Genomic DNA, 13,083 nt, shown 5'->3' with positions numbered 1-13,083 from the left:
AAAAACATAATTCAAAGAGTTAAAATGGTTTTTCCCATAACTTTATAATCATAAAAGTAACCGGAGCAAAGTGGAAGACAGGACTCCAGCATTTAACACCACAACAAACAGCTCAAGAAGCTGACATGATATGAATATATGATAAGAGAATATATATACTGATTCAATAATTGCTTCCAAGACTGTTTCACACCGTCGGGGTTACAGCTGAAAGGATACGGCTAAGATATTATCACACACACCATCAAAATACATCTGCAACACATTATTTAACTGAATACACGTTATTATAATCAGACCTATCGTGTTCTAGATGAAGCAGTGATATCATGAACCTGTTAATGCTAACATTCTCACAGTCAGTGATTTATTGCAAACTGCCCTTTCTGCAGTTGATGGTTTAAACTATGTTACCTTCAGCCTGAATAATGACTTTAACTTCTTCGTATTTGTGTAATATTAGCCAACGATCCACGTACCGAGTATTGATTAGTCAATAGGTAATCCTTTTATACGAGTTGATCTCTTATCTCGAACATAACCTGCTAAGGTTAGGTGTTCGGCACAACTAACCATTGTGATCTAAGAAGTGAACATCCGTCATGGGACTGAAAACCCAGAATTAACCCTAAAGTTACCTCGCTAACCTCATATCCTGCTTCGTAGTACAGGCCCCAGGTAGAACACGTAGCATTAGGGCCGAGTCCTACGGGATCCGATTCTGGCCCAGTTAAAAGCCAGAGGACCTTCGCTGTGATAAGACAAACAGTGGTAATGTGTTTTGTTTTTTTAACCTAGAGTCGGACTCTTCTCTATCCACAAGGTTCTGGGGTTGGAGCAGCCACTCAACCTTAGTGCTTAAGATGCTTGTGTAGATAAGTAGTTTTTCTTCAGCCGTCCCAATACGGCTGTTGAGAGTGCCTCAATGTTGAAAAAACATTGATATTTGGCGCCAGCGTATCGATACCACATCGTAAGAGAAAGTAATAAAATATATTGCAGCATCGATATTTTGTCCCACCCCTACCCCTGAACTGCAGATCTGAGCTCTCCTTTGATCGCAGCAAATTCAAATTATATAACAACATAATTCAGGATGACTCTCCTTATATTCTACTAATCATAGTTTGATTTTATAAAAATAAATAATCAAAACCTATGTCATAACAGTTTTGTTTTTTCCACACCTTTTGTCCTCAGAGTGTAGACATGTCTGCTGCCAGCTGTCTGCTGACTGAAGATCAGTTTCTGTGTTCCATCTGTCTGGATGTGTTCACTGATCCAGTCACCATACCATGTGGACACAACTTCTGTAAAACCTGCATCACTCAACACTGGGACGTTAATGTCCAGTGTCAGTGTCCAAACTGTAAAAAGGTTTTTAACACCAGACCTGAGCTGCAGATCAATACTTTCATCTCTGAGATGGCTGCTCAGTTCAGACAGTCAGCTCAACAGAAAGCCAGAAACAGAAGCTCAGAGCAACAAGCTGATAAACCAGGAGAAGTTCCCTGTGACGTCTGCACTGGAACCAAACTGAAGGCCATGAAGTCCTGCCTGGTGTGTCTGGAATCCTACTGTGAGACTCACCTGGAGCCTCATCTGACAAGGTCAGGCCTGAAAAGACATCAGCTGATCAACCCTGTGGAGAACCTGGAAGGCAGGATGTGTACGAAGCACGATAAACTGATGGAGTTGTTCTGTAAGACCGACCAGATGTGTGTCTGCATGCTCTGTACTTATTCAGACCACAAGACACATGATGTTGTTCCTCTGAAAGAAGAATATGAAGGAAAGATGGCAGAGCTGGAGAAGACAGAGACTGAAATCCAGCAGATGATCCAGAAGAGACGACTGAAGATTGAGGAGATCAAACACTCAGTGGAGCTCAGTGAGGAAGATGCAGACAGAGAGATAGCAGATGGTGTTCAGGTCTTCACCGCTCTGAAGGAGTCTGTTGAGAGAAGCCAGGCCGAGCTCATCGACACGATCAAAGAGAAGCAGAGAAAGACAGAGAAACAGGCTGAAGGCTTCATCAAAGAGCTGGAACAGGAAATCTGTGAGCTGAAGAAGAGAAGCACTGAGGTGGAGCAGCTCTCACAGTCTGAAGACCACCTCCACCTTCTACAGAGCTTCACGTCCCTTAAAGCTGCTCCACCCACCAAGGACTGGACAGGAGTCAGAGTCAGTCCACCTTCATATGAGGGGACTGTGGTGAGAGCTGTGAACCAGCTGGAGGAGACGCTCAGTAAACAGATGAAGAAGCTGTTTGAGGCCGAGCTGAAGAGAGTCCAGCAGTCTGCAGTGGATGTGACACTTGATCCTGATACAGCTCATCCCAAACTCATCCTGTCTGATGATGGAAAACAAGTTAAACATGGTGATGTAAAGAAGAATCTCCCAGACAATCCAAGAGATTTGATTCATTGTGTTATTGTTTTAGCAAAGCAGAGTTTCTCTTCAGGAAGATTTTACTACGAGGTTCAGGTTAAAGGGAAGACTAAGTGGGATTTAGGAGTGGCCAGAGAGTCGATCAACAGGAAGGGAAAAATCACACTGTCTCCTCAGGATGGTTACTGGATGATAAGGTTGAGGAATGAGAATGAGTACACAGCTTGTGCTGACCCATCAGTCCATCTCCTCTGAAGTCTCAGCCTGAGAAGGTGGAGGTGTTGGTGGATTATGAGGAGGGTCTGGTCTCCTTTTATGACGTTGATGCTGCAGCTCTTATCTACTCCTTTACTGGCTGCTGCTTCACTGAGAAACTCTACCCATACTTTAATCCATGTAATAATGATGGTGGTAAAAACTCTGCCCCTCTGATCATCTCTCCTGTCAATCACACTGAGTAGAACAACCAGTTGATTTTCTTCAGCAAGACTCCTTCATTTAATGTAACAAATCTATATTATTGGTGATGTAGAAGGTGGACATAATTGATTTTTCACATTCTGAGCCAATGTTTTTTTTTGCGATTTTGTTGTAACTGTTTTTTTTATAATTTGTAACATTGCTACTACTCCAACACACAGATTTTAACACAATGAATGATATCTAATGATGTCTTAATAATTCTTATAACTGCATAACCTACCTTCAAGACTGTTTAATCAACAAAAACTAAATAGTCATGAATAAGTACATTTGTATGTTGCTTAAATATCTGGATGAAAAATCCAAATGTTTAGTTGTCTGCTGTGGTGTTTTCCCACAAAGTGAACAAATACTCAACAGAATAAAAACTGAAAGTTTCCACTGGATTTGTCTCTTTTCTTTTTATTTAAGTAGATGCTTTTACTTAACTTTAGTATTTCCATGTTCTGCTACTTAATACTACATCTCAGAGGTACATATTGTACTTTTTACTACATTTGTCTGACAGCTTTAGTTTCTTCTCAGATGACAGTTTTTCATCCCCTTCCTGTCCAGGTAAAACCACGTATCTCCAGATGTGTTGATGTTGAATGTTTGTGATGAACTGAAGGATGAAGTGTTTCCTTTATGTGTTGAGAAAATCCTCCTACTTCTTCAGATAAATAAACTCTTTAAAAAGCCTCTTGGATCAGCTGGAAAATGCATCGTCACAAAGCTGAAAACAGGCTGTTTGTTCTTTTTAGAGATACGAGGTTCTCACAGGACAGAGACGCTACAAACATGATGATCTTATAGAACATGATGATCTTATAGAACATGATGATCTTATAGAATATGATGATCTTATAGAATATGATGATCTTATAGAACATGATGATCTTATAGAACATGATGATCTTATAGAATATGATGATCTTATAGAACATGATGATCTTATAGAACATGATGATCTTATAGAATATGATGATCTTATAGAATATGATGATCTTATAGAATATGATGCATTGATGTAGATTAAACTAGCAAAAAGGATATTAAGGAGTTAAAAACATGCAACATTCACATTAATTCATCAGTAATATTAATCCAGAACATCAGATATAACAGTAAAACATTTACAGGGAACATTTTACTGCACAATATATAGTTTTTCTTTTCATACTACAAGTACATGTAGCTGATAATACTTAAACTTAAGTTAGGTTTTGAATGCAGTAAGTATTTGCGCAGTGTGGTATTAGTACTTTTCTTCATTAATGCAGGAGTAATATTAATCCAGAAACATCAGATATAATAGCAAAACACAGGGAACATTTTACTGCACAATCAATACTTATACTTAAAGCACTTTAAGTACATTTTTCTTCTTATAATACTGACATACTTTTACTAAAGTTTTTGAATGCAGGATTTATACTTGTGGAGTTTTTGCACAGTGTTTTATTAATACTTCCTCCTCCCACTGGACATTGGTGACTGCAGTATATCTATTGAATGTAATTGAAAACGTTTACAGGAACATTGATAAACATCACTTCAAGTTTGCCAAAAAGTAAATTCAAAGACTGTTGTCCCTCTTCCAGATGTTACATTAAAATAAAAATAAACCAAACAACAATAAAATCATGACAGGAGTTATAGGAGTTAGGTGAAAAGTGAAGCAGCTAAAACAGGGTAAAGCAAGTGGTCGGCAGAGCAGGAAATGATGCAAACAATTAATAATGTTCTGCAGTTAACACACGACAAGAGAAGTATGGGAAGGACAATGGAGACAATGAGTAAAAAAATGATATAAAAGTCTTGTTCTCAGTTTACCTCTGTGTTCTGCTCCGTCAAACTTCTGAGCGACTCGTGAACTTTCTTCTGGGACAAACATTGTCTCAGCTCCAGCCCTCCTCTAAAGTGCAGATGAATCACTCGTCCAAACTCTTCATGCTCAATCCATCTTTCTCCGGCCAGTGGACGCGAGGGTCGATCAGTGCCGATATTGCCGAATCGCAAGAGCCGCACAGAACATCTTAATAAGCACCAGCGGTGATGGAAACAGTTGCCGAGGCATCAATACATTGATAAGGCGGAGGAGAGTGAGAGCTGGACAGAGTTACAGACTTCTAAAAGAGGAGGAATGTAACCAAGTACATTTAATCAAGTACTACAAAGTACATATTTGAGTTACACACTGTGAAAGGTTTTAAGTTCTAAGAGGAAAACACGGACAACTCCCAGACTGGACAACGCTGTGGTATCAACCTGTCAGTCACAAGGTAGCCCCGCCCTAAAGCACAAGAATTAACTAAATTTACACCATGCTGCTTTGAAGAAGACTTGAAACTGGAGAATGAAACGATAAACTTGTGTTTACAATGTTATTACCTTATGGCAGATGTTGTCAACATACGTGTTTTCAGTGTTCAGGTGGTGGGTGGGTTTAAAGACCTGTCAATCAGTCATAACAACAGGATCCAATCAGGATTCAGTACATCTCTACCTGAACAGTAGGTCAATTTGTGTTGAATCCAAAGTCATCCATTAACAGAGCTGTCAATCATACACACACACACACACACACAAACACACACACACACACACACACACACACACACACACACACACACACACACACACACACACACACACACACACACACACACACACACACAAACACAGCATGAAGTCAAATGACTTATCGATCAGCTGATTCATAAACACAGCAGGAAATATTCAGCTGTTCCACATTTGCATGATGGAATGAACATTGAATATCTGTCAGCCTCCACACACTCATTAGCATATCTCACACCTTCAATTAGCTCTGACACAATTGGCTACTGAGCTTGCAAAAAATAAATCTTTGTACAAGGTTACCGTGTGTGTGTGTGTGTGTGTGTGTGTGTGTGTGTGTGTGTGTGTGTGTGTGTGTGTGTGTGTGTGTGTGTGTGTGTGTGTGAGAAACTGCAGTCTAAGCAGTTAACATGCAAAGCAGCTGATTCAATGAGAAAATGAATGAACAGTGAGTCAAACCGAGTGGTGAAGGTGTATTTTATTTCATCATTTTAAACTTTTTTTTAATTAGATGAACTTTTAAGAGATGACATGAAATGAGAGGAGAGAGAGGGATGAGGAATGACATGCAACAAAGGCCTCGAAGGGTTCATTCTTGACTTTGGAAATAGACGTTTGCAGTGATGTAAGATGATTTACTTACAGGGCCTTCTCACCTCGAGGTGCAAGCACGGGACAGGTTGCACAATACAATTCAAACTTCTATAAAGGTGCTGTTATACTGAAGCTGAAAGACATGAACAGTTTTGTTTAGATGAAGCTGTTTGTGTGTGAGGTTCCTGGATTTTAGGACTATACGAAATCAAGGTTCTAACCAGACTATCGCAGGATTTTAATGGAAATGAAACGGACCTGCAACCTCCTTCGGGTCTGTGGGAGGCCTAAAGCAGGACAAAAAAAGCAAGGCCGAAAGAGGAAGAAAAAATAAACTAATGCAAATTAACCCAAAAAAGACAAATAAATGTTAAAAAAAAAAAAAAGAAGCTCAATCAAGCAGAGGTGGACAAATAAATAAAACCCTGGACTGACCCAGGTGTCCTGACCGCTATCGGTTCTACCTTCATTCGTAGGTACCTCCTACGCTAGGGTTGGTAATCTTGACAAATTAGCAAGAGAATGTTAGATTTCCTGAATTATCCGACCAAAAAAAAAGTAGATAGCAAAGCCACTAAATCTAGTACCTTCAGGCCTTCCTCCAAAGCCACTCTCCCAAAACGATCAAGAGGAAAGAAAACAAAGTTGTGCTGTTTGAACTCACAGCTGTTAAGCTAGCATCTTGTGGAAGACGCCACGAGTGCACAGTGTGTCAGGATGGACAGGTGGACAAACAGGTAGCCGAATAAAAATGATTGGACGGGTTTATTACAGTCCTGTGAGAGCCAAAGATATAGAATATTTTTGAAGTATTTTATTCATTGATTGCTTTTGGGATGCAATGAGAATTTCAACAAATATAACAAAAATGATTCTAAAGAAGAATTACCAGCTCTGCCTTTAAAATGAACTGCATTTTTTTTATCCTTATTGTCCTTTGGTTGTTGTTTCTCTCTCTTGCCTTGTCATGTATCTTGTTAATAACTTATCTTACTCTATTAATAAACACCAATACGTAAATTATTCAATTATAAAAAGTTATATCAACCATAATTTCTTATATTATTAATAGCTTTTTTTTTTTTTTTTACAAAGGTCGGTCATTAAACCTCCTCAAGGTGATTTGTCATCCTAAACATATTTTGATATAATACAAATATTTCCTTTTCAGGTGACAGTATTTCAGAAGGACTCTGCATTAAAGGGACAGTTTGTAGGATTTGATGGCCTCTGGTGGTGAAGTTGCAGATGGCAACCAACTGAATACCTCTCTGCTCGCTCCTCATTGTGAACTCGACCCTTCAGTCCGATGACATCTTATTTTAGTTTTTGATAGTTTTATGGTTTCCTCTTTTTTATATCTTTACTGTTTGATTACTAATTTGTTATACTTGTTTTGCTTTTTACTGATGCCTCTTGATGCTTTATCCCTTTTGTTGCTGTAATACTGCAAATGTTCGTGCTGTGGGATAAATAAAGGATTATTTTTTCCCCAAGACTGCAGTAACATAAGCTGTGCTCTGAGGGCATCATTACATGAAAAACTCTCTCTAGAGTCATTGTTTGGTTTGGCCTTCCTGGGCTTCTGTAGAAACATGGCGGAGCAACATGGCGGACTCCATGAGGAGGACCTGCTACCTATGTAGCTATAAAGAGCTCACTGTAAGCTCACTAACAAAACCTGCTCCCATCCAAATGTTTACATCCACAACAACCAACACCAACACCAGCACCAGCACCAACACCAACACCAGCAGCATCCAAATCCAGTGTGACGGACGGCTGTGTTGTGATTTAAGAGGCGGAGCAGAGAAACTCATCACAGCAGCCACAAACGGAGCCGTCGACGGCCCGATAACCAGCCTTCGGTCCGATAATAGGACTTGACACCCGCGGGTGACACATGACGGCGAGGCTATGAGCGTGATAGCATCTCCACCTCGACGGCTCAGGTGTTATGTTGTGAAGGCTGTTTATTGTTGACAGGTGACAAATCAGGATGCAGAGAAGGTGACAGACTGTTTGACAGCTAGGCAGTCATTAAAAACAACAGCGGGAAGGATTCTGATTTAAACTTTACATAACAGAATCATGACATGCATCATGCACTAAGAGCAGAATCTGGTCAAATTACACGTTACCAATTTACCATTACTTTAAAAAGCACATTAAATCCTATAAAGCAGTAAATATAAACTGAAAAATGGACTCCTGTTCTTGCTAAACAGGCACAAAATATCTCCGGAGCTGGAGATTGATGCAGTTTTAACGAGCTGCAGATTTAAAGCACAATTAAGAGTAATGTCCAATCTGCTGTCGCCTCAAGCAGCAAGGTCGCACTGCTTTGCCTTCCTAAAGAGAGACAGAATCTGACCAGACCCTCACCAAGTTTTAACAATAATGAACAGATTTGCAAAATTGTCCAAACTGGACAGTATTTTCCCTCCCTGTCTTAATTTTCCACCGACATCGGGCCATTCCAAAAGTGTAAAAACCTTAAAAAAAACCGCCCCCTAATCACCTGATAGAGAGTGAATGAGTATATGAATGAACAGGAGGATAGAGCTAGTCTTCCTGACTGAACTTTCGCCAAGCTTCATTTAAAATAATTGTGAGCGTTATAAAAATGTTAATTTACGAAAAACAATTTCACTTTTCAAAGAGTTTAACATTAGTAATGCACGGCTTGTTATTACACGCACCAACTCGTCCAGGGGAACCGTTCTAAATATATTGAGGAAGGGACTCGTGTTACTTCAGTGTGTACACAGTGTGTGTACTTTCTCTCTCTGACGCATTTGTCCCCCCGACCTCGAGGTCACAATCTTCCAGCGAGGACGTCGCCCGTCACTGAATCGAGCGGCGGCCGCTGGCATCTTTTTCAATATTCAGACTTTGACCTGCTCACTTCATCTGCTTTCATTTTTTTCCCTCCCCTCCTCTGTAATGAAATGAAGAGCCAACAGGCCGCCTGTCCTCCGTTCATCAATGAGGCTGCTGACGAGAGGATAATCAAATTGTTCATTTTCAATTCTTCATTTCTTTCATTATTTAAAAAGCCGCTGTCGGCTGCTCGGCCTCAGACTGACCTTCACTGATTATTATTTGTGCAACACTTTCTCTGTCAATTCTCAACCTCTCCCCTCCACCTCCTCCCCCACTCTTTGTCTCTTTCAGCCGCCTGTCAAACCTTCATCTGGCCTCCTTTAACCGAAGAGTAAATAACCACCCCATGAATATGTTCATAACTTTATATATGATTGTGAATATCATTTCTCAGATGATGTCTTGCCTTTGTCTTTCACTGGCTGAAACCAACGACTCCAACTTTGATTACTTGTTTTGTGACAAACTTTAATGAAACAACAAAACAGTCCAAGCCAATTTATTCAAAGACAACATTTAAAAACAACTTTTGTCATGTAAATAGGGCTTGGAGATATTTTGAATTCATGCAATATATCTATTTTTAAACTGCCTTGCAGAAACTGTTGAGAGATGGGAAACTGAAAGGGGCATGGATGTTTACGTGAAGACTTTATGTATTGTACTGACTGTGAAAACAAATCTCCCTGTGGGACAATCAATCAAATGACTACAGTGTTCACGGAAAGTTTATTTACAGTTTTTTCTCCAGGTGTGTTGAAAAAATTCAAACGAACACATAATTTGCATAGACTGTTTATAAAATGTGGACGTTGTCATTTTGATGTCACCCATTGGTTCGTGGACTTGGGTTTTGAAGCCTGGAGTTCTGCATTTTGGCTGTCGCCATCTTGGTTTTTTGCAACCAGAGGTGAGGGTGGAGATAAGAAAAGCCAAATGCTGAAGAACACATTGTGTAAAATTATCTTTCATGAGGTGAACTGTGAAAGGGTAAAAGTTATAAAAGAAAAAAATTGACAACTCCCAGACCATACAACGCCTTGGTAGTGACCTTTCAATCACACTAAGCCCCGCCCTAAAGCATCCCCTGCTTTATGGTCTGTTTGACTCTAAATGGAGCATCATTTACTAAATGAACATCATGCTGTATTGAAGAAGACTTGAAACTAGAGATTGAGACCATAAACTCATGTTTACAATGTTTACTGAGGGAATAAATCAAGAGAGAAGTAGAGTCATTTTCTCATAGACTTCTATACAACCAGAGGAGTCGCCCCCTGATGGACAGGAGAGAGAATGCATGTTTAAGACACTTCCTCATTTGCTTCATATTTCTGACCCAGAGGTTGCTGCGTGATAATGTTGAAATCCATTCAATCACGATCCACACATCATACCCTTCTCCCATGGGCGGCTGTGGCAGATGAGGTAGAGCGCTTGTCCCGTAACCACAAGGTTGGTGGTTCAAACCCCTCTACCAGCAACATGCCGAGGTGTCCTTGAGCAAGACATAACCCCAAGTTGCTCCCCGGGCGCTTCATTGCAGCCCACTGCTCCTCCGGGATGGGTTAAATGCAGAGAAATAATTTCCCCATTGTGGGACTAATAAAGGATTGATTATTATTATTATTATTATTATTATTAATGTCCTGTGTGGTGTCATAAAGCTGCACTTGGGGCATGAGCTCATGGCATTTAATATTGTGGCTCCAGTTCTGTCCTTATCCCGAACACCTTCTGCAGACATATTTTACCGTATTATCCTTGCCTATAAATCTCTTCTTTTTTTTAATGATGCCTTTTAAGAGTTTCTGGCATGAGTCGCAGTTGACGGTACTCATTCCTGGAGCCTCGCTGCCCAAAAAGAACAAAAATGATAGAGGTGACCATGAATATGATGGCATCCAATTGCCACTTTGCAAAGAGAATCATTGAATACTTAAGATAGAGTTTAAGAAGTAAAGGTAACCCCTCCAGTCGTATCTTTAAGGCTTGATAGCCGATTTTATCCCATTGGTTTTTTTTGGAAGATTGACTTACAGCCTTGGTTTGGATTAGTCCGACTTTCTGTCGTTCTTCTGTCAGTGACGTTTTCAAAAGGAATCATTCACATCTTATTTCAGATGTTAAAGCAGCAGCACTGTTAGTTTCTGCAGCCCTGAACACCGACTGACAGATAAATGCTTTTTTAACCTCCACCCCCCTCCACCAAGGGCTGGTGGTGATTGAGCTGGGCGGCTGCAGAGGTCGGAGGTCAGGTGATGGAGGGATACAGTCCATCAGCTCCAACAGTCTGAGTAGAGAGGATGAAACCAGACATCAGAGCCAAACTCCCAATGGAGGCAAATCTATTAGAGGGAGAGAAGAGGTGGAGGAGGAGGATGAGGAGGAGGGGATTCTTCAACTCTCCATCACTGAACACAAAAGTCAGAAGAATTTTAATCTTAAAATGAAATACCTATAGTTGTTAAATTCATCCACTACTGCATACATTTATGGAATTAAAATATTATTCTTGCACCCGTCTGAATTTATGTGTCAAATTAAATTAAAAATAAATAAAATAAAATATAAATTAAAATAAAGAACCATCAATCAAAAACCTGTCCCTAACCACAACAACATGCACCAAATGCATCAAACAACCAACTCCACCAATTCATTAAACTCAACCCAACAAACAAACACACCCAAATAACTAAACGCATCCAAGCAACCAACACATAAAATAACTAAACACACCCTGACAACCAAACTCATCACAACACCAAAACACACCAAACAACCATATGGCTGCAGAGGTCGGAGGTCAGGTGATGGAGGGATACAGTCCATCAGCTCCAACAGTCTGAGTAGAGAGGATGAAACCAGACATCAGAGCCAAACTCCCAATGGAGACAAATCTATTAGAGGGAGAGAAGAGGTGGAGGAGGAGGAGGAGGAGGAGGGGATTCTTCAACTCTCCATCACTGGAAGTAAAAAAAGGCCCTAAGAATTTGAATCCTTTAACTAAATACCTATAATTGCAAAATTTTGTTGTTAAACTCACTCCGACAACCATAAGCACCAAATTAACTTGTCCCAACAACCGAACTCACCAAACAACCAAACACATCTAACCAAACACTACAGCTACCATAAGCACCAAATAAACCCATCCCTACAACCAAACACACTCCGACAACCATACCGCCAAATAAACACATCCCAAAACCGATCGCAAGAAATAAACGCACCAAACACCCCAACGCACTCAGACAACCCTGTGCACAAAACAAACTCATCCTAAACCCAACAACCAAAACTCACCAAAACTCATCCCAAAAACCCAACACATCAAAGAACGCTAAACACAACCAATCTGATCCCAACAACCAAATGCACCAAGCACATAAAACAACCGAACACACACCGACTACGAAACACGCTAATCAACCAAACAAACAAACCAAATGCAGCCCAACAGTCAAACAATGTCCAGTCTGAATTCAGGACTTTCACTTGTAATGGAGTATTTTTAGGTACATTTTATGTGCAACTAAAAGTTCTTCAGCTGCTTCAACAGAATTTGTCTGGCGTTTCCTTTGGTTGCAGGTGAAAAAGATTCTGTGTGTCCTGATAGCATCCTAGCTCGTTATTAAGGACTCCCTCTCTCTCACCTGAACACACCTGAGTTCATCACCTGCTTCCTGACAGCAGTGATCAGGATCGGTGAAGCCAGACGACCCAAGGAGAGACGGACTAAGTCAAACTTCTTCATCTCTTCATGTCCTCCTCCTTCCACTTTTAAATTCTCCTCCATGTTTCCTCCTCTGCTGCCTAATAACTCTCCGCAGTTATACATTTATGAATCAAAAGCGTTTAAATTAATATCCAGCAGGCTTGTCTGAAACGGTTTGTGGTGTAATTCATCTTCCGAGCTCATGATCGGGTTATGTAAGTAAATATGAGAGCGATCCATAACCGGCGACCTTGTTAGTCGCCCCCCCCCTCCGAGGTCAGCGATAATTGGTGGAGGGAACGAGCGAGTATTGCGTGTGGCGTCCGACTGCAGGCGTCAATAAAACGATTTCCTGCTCCCACGCAGTGAAGCGCTTACAAAACGAAACAAATCACGGTTGAAAGGTAAAGAAAAGATCAAGAGGATGTACACTAAGTATATTTTCT

The 13,083-nt window shown here is 40.4% G+C and overlaps 1 pseudogene; it reads left to right on the top strand.

Annotated features, from left to right (window-relative positions):
- The first annotated feature begins 1,128 nt into the window (after positions 1–1,128).
- Positions 1,129–3,250, top strand: LOC129108090 (zinc finger protein RFP-like; annotated as a pseudogene).
- The last annotated feature ends 9,833 nt before the right edge of the window (positions 3,251–13,083 follow it).

This window comes from Anoplopoma fimbria, chromosome 19 (genome assembly GCF_027596085.1).
Source record: "Anoplopoma fimbria isolate UVic2021 breed Golden Eagle Sablefish chromosome 19, Afim_UVic_2022, whole genome shotgun sequence".
Classification (NCBI taxonomy): domain Eukaryota; kingdom Metazoa; phylum Chordata; class Actinopteri; order Perciformes; family Anoplopomatidae; genus Anoplopoma; species Anoplopoma fimbria.
Note: the sequence above shows the minus strand (reverse complement) of the source record. Positions and strands in the feature narration are given on the sequence as shown.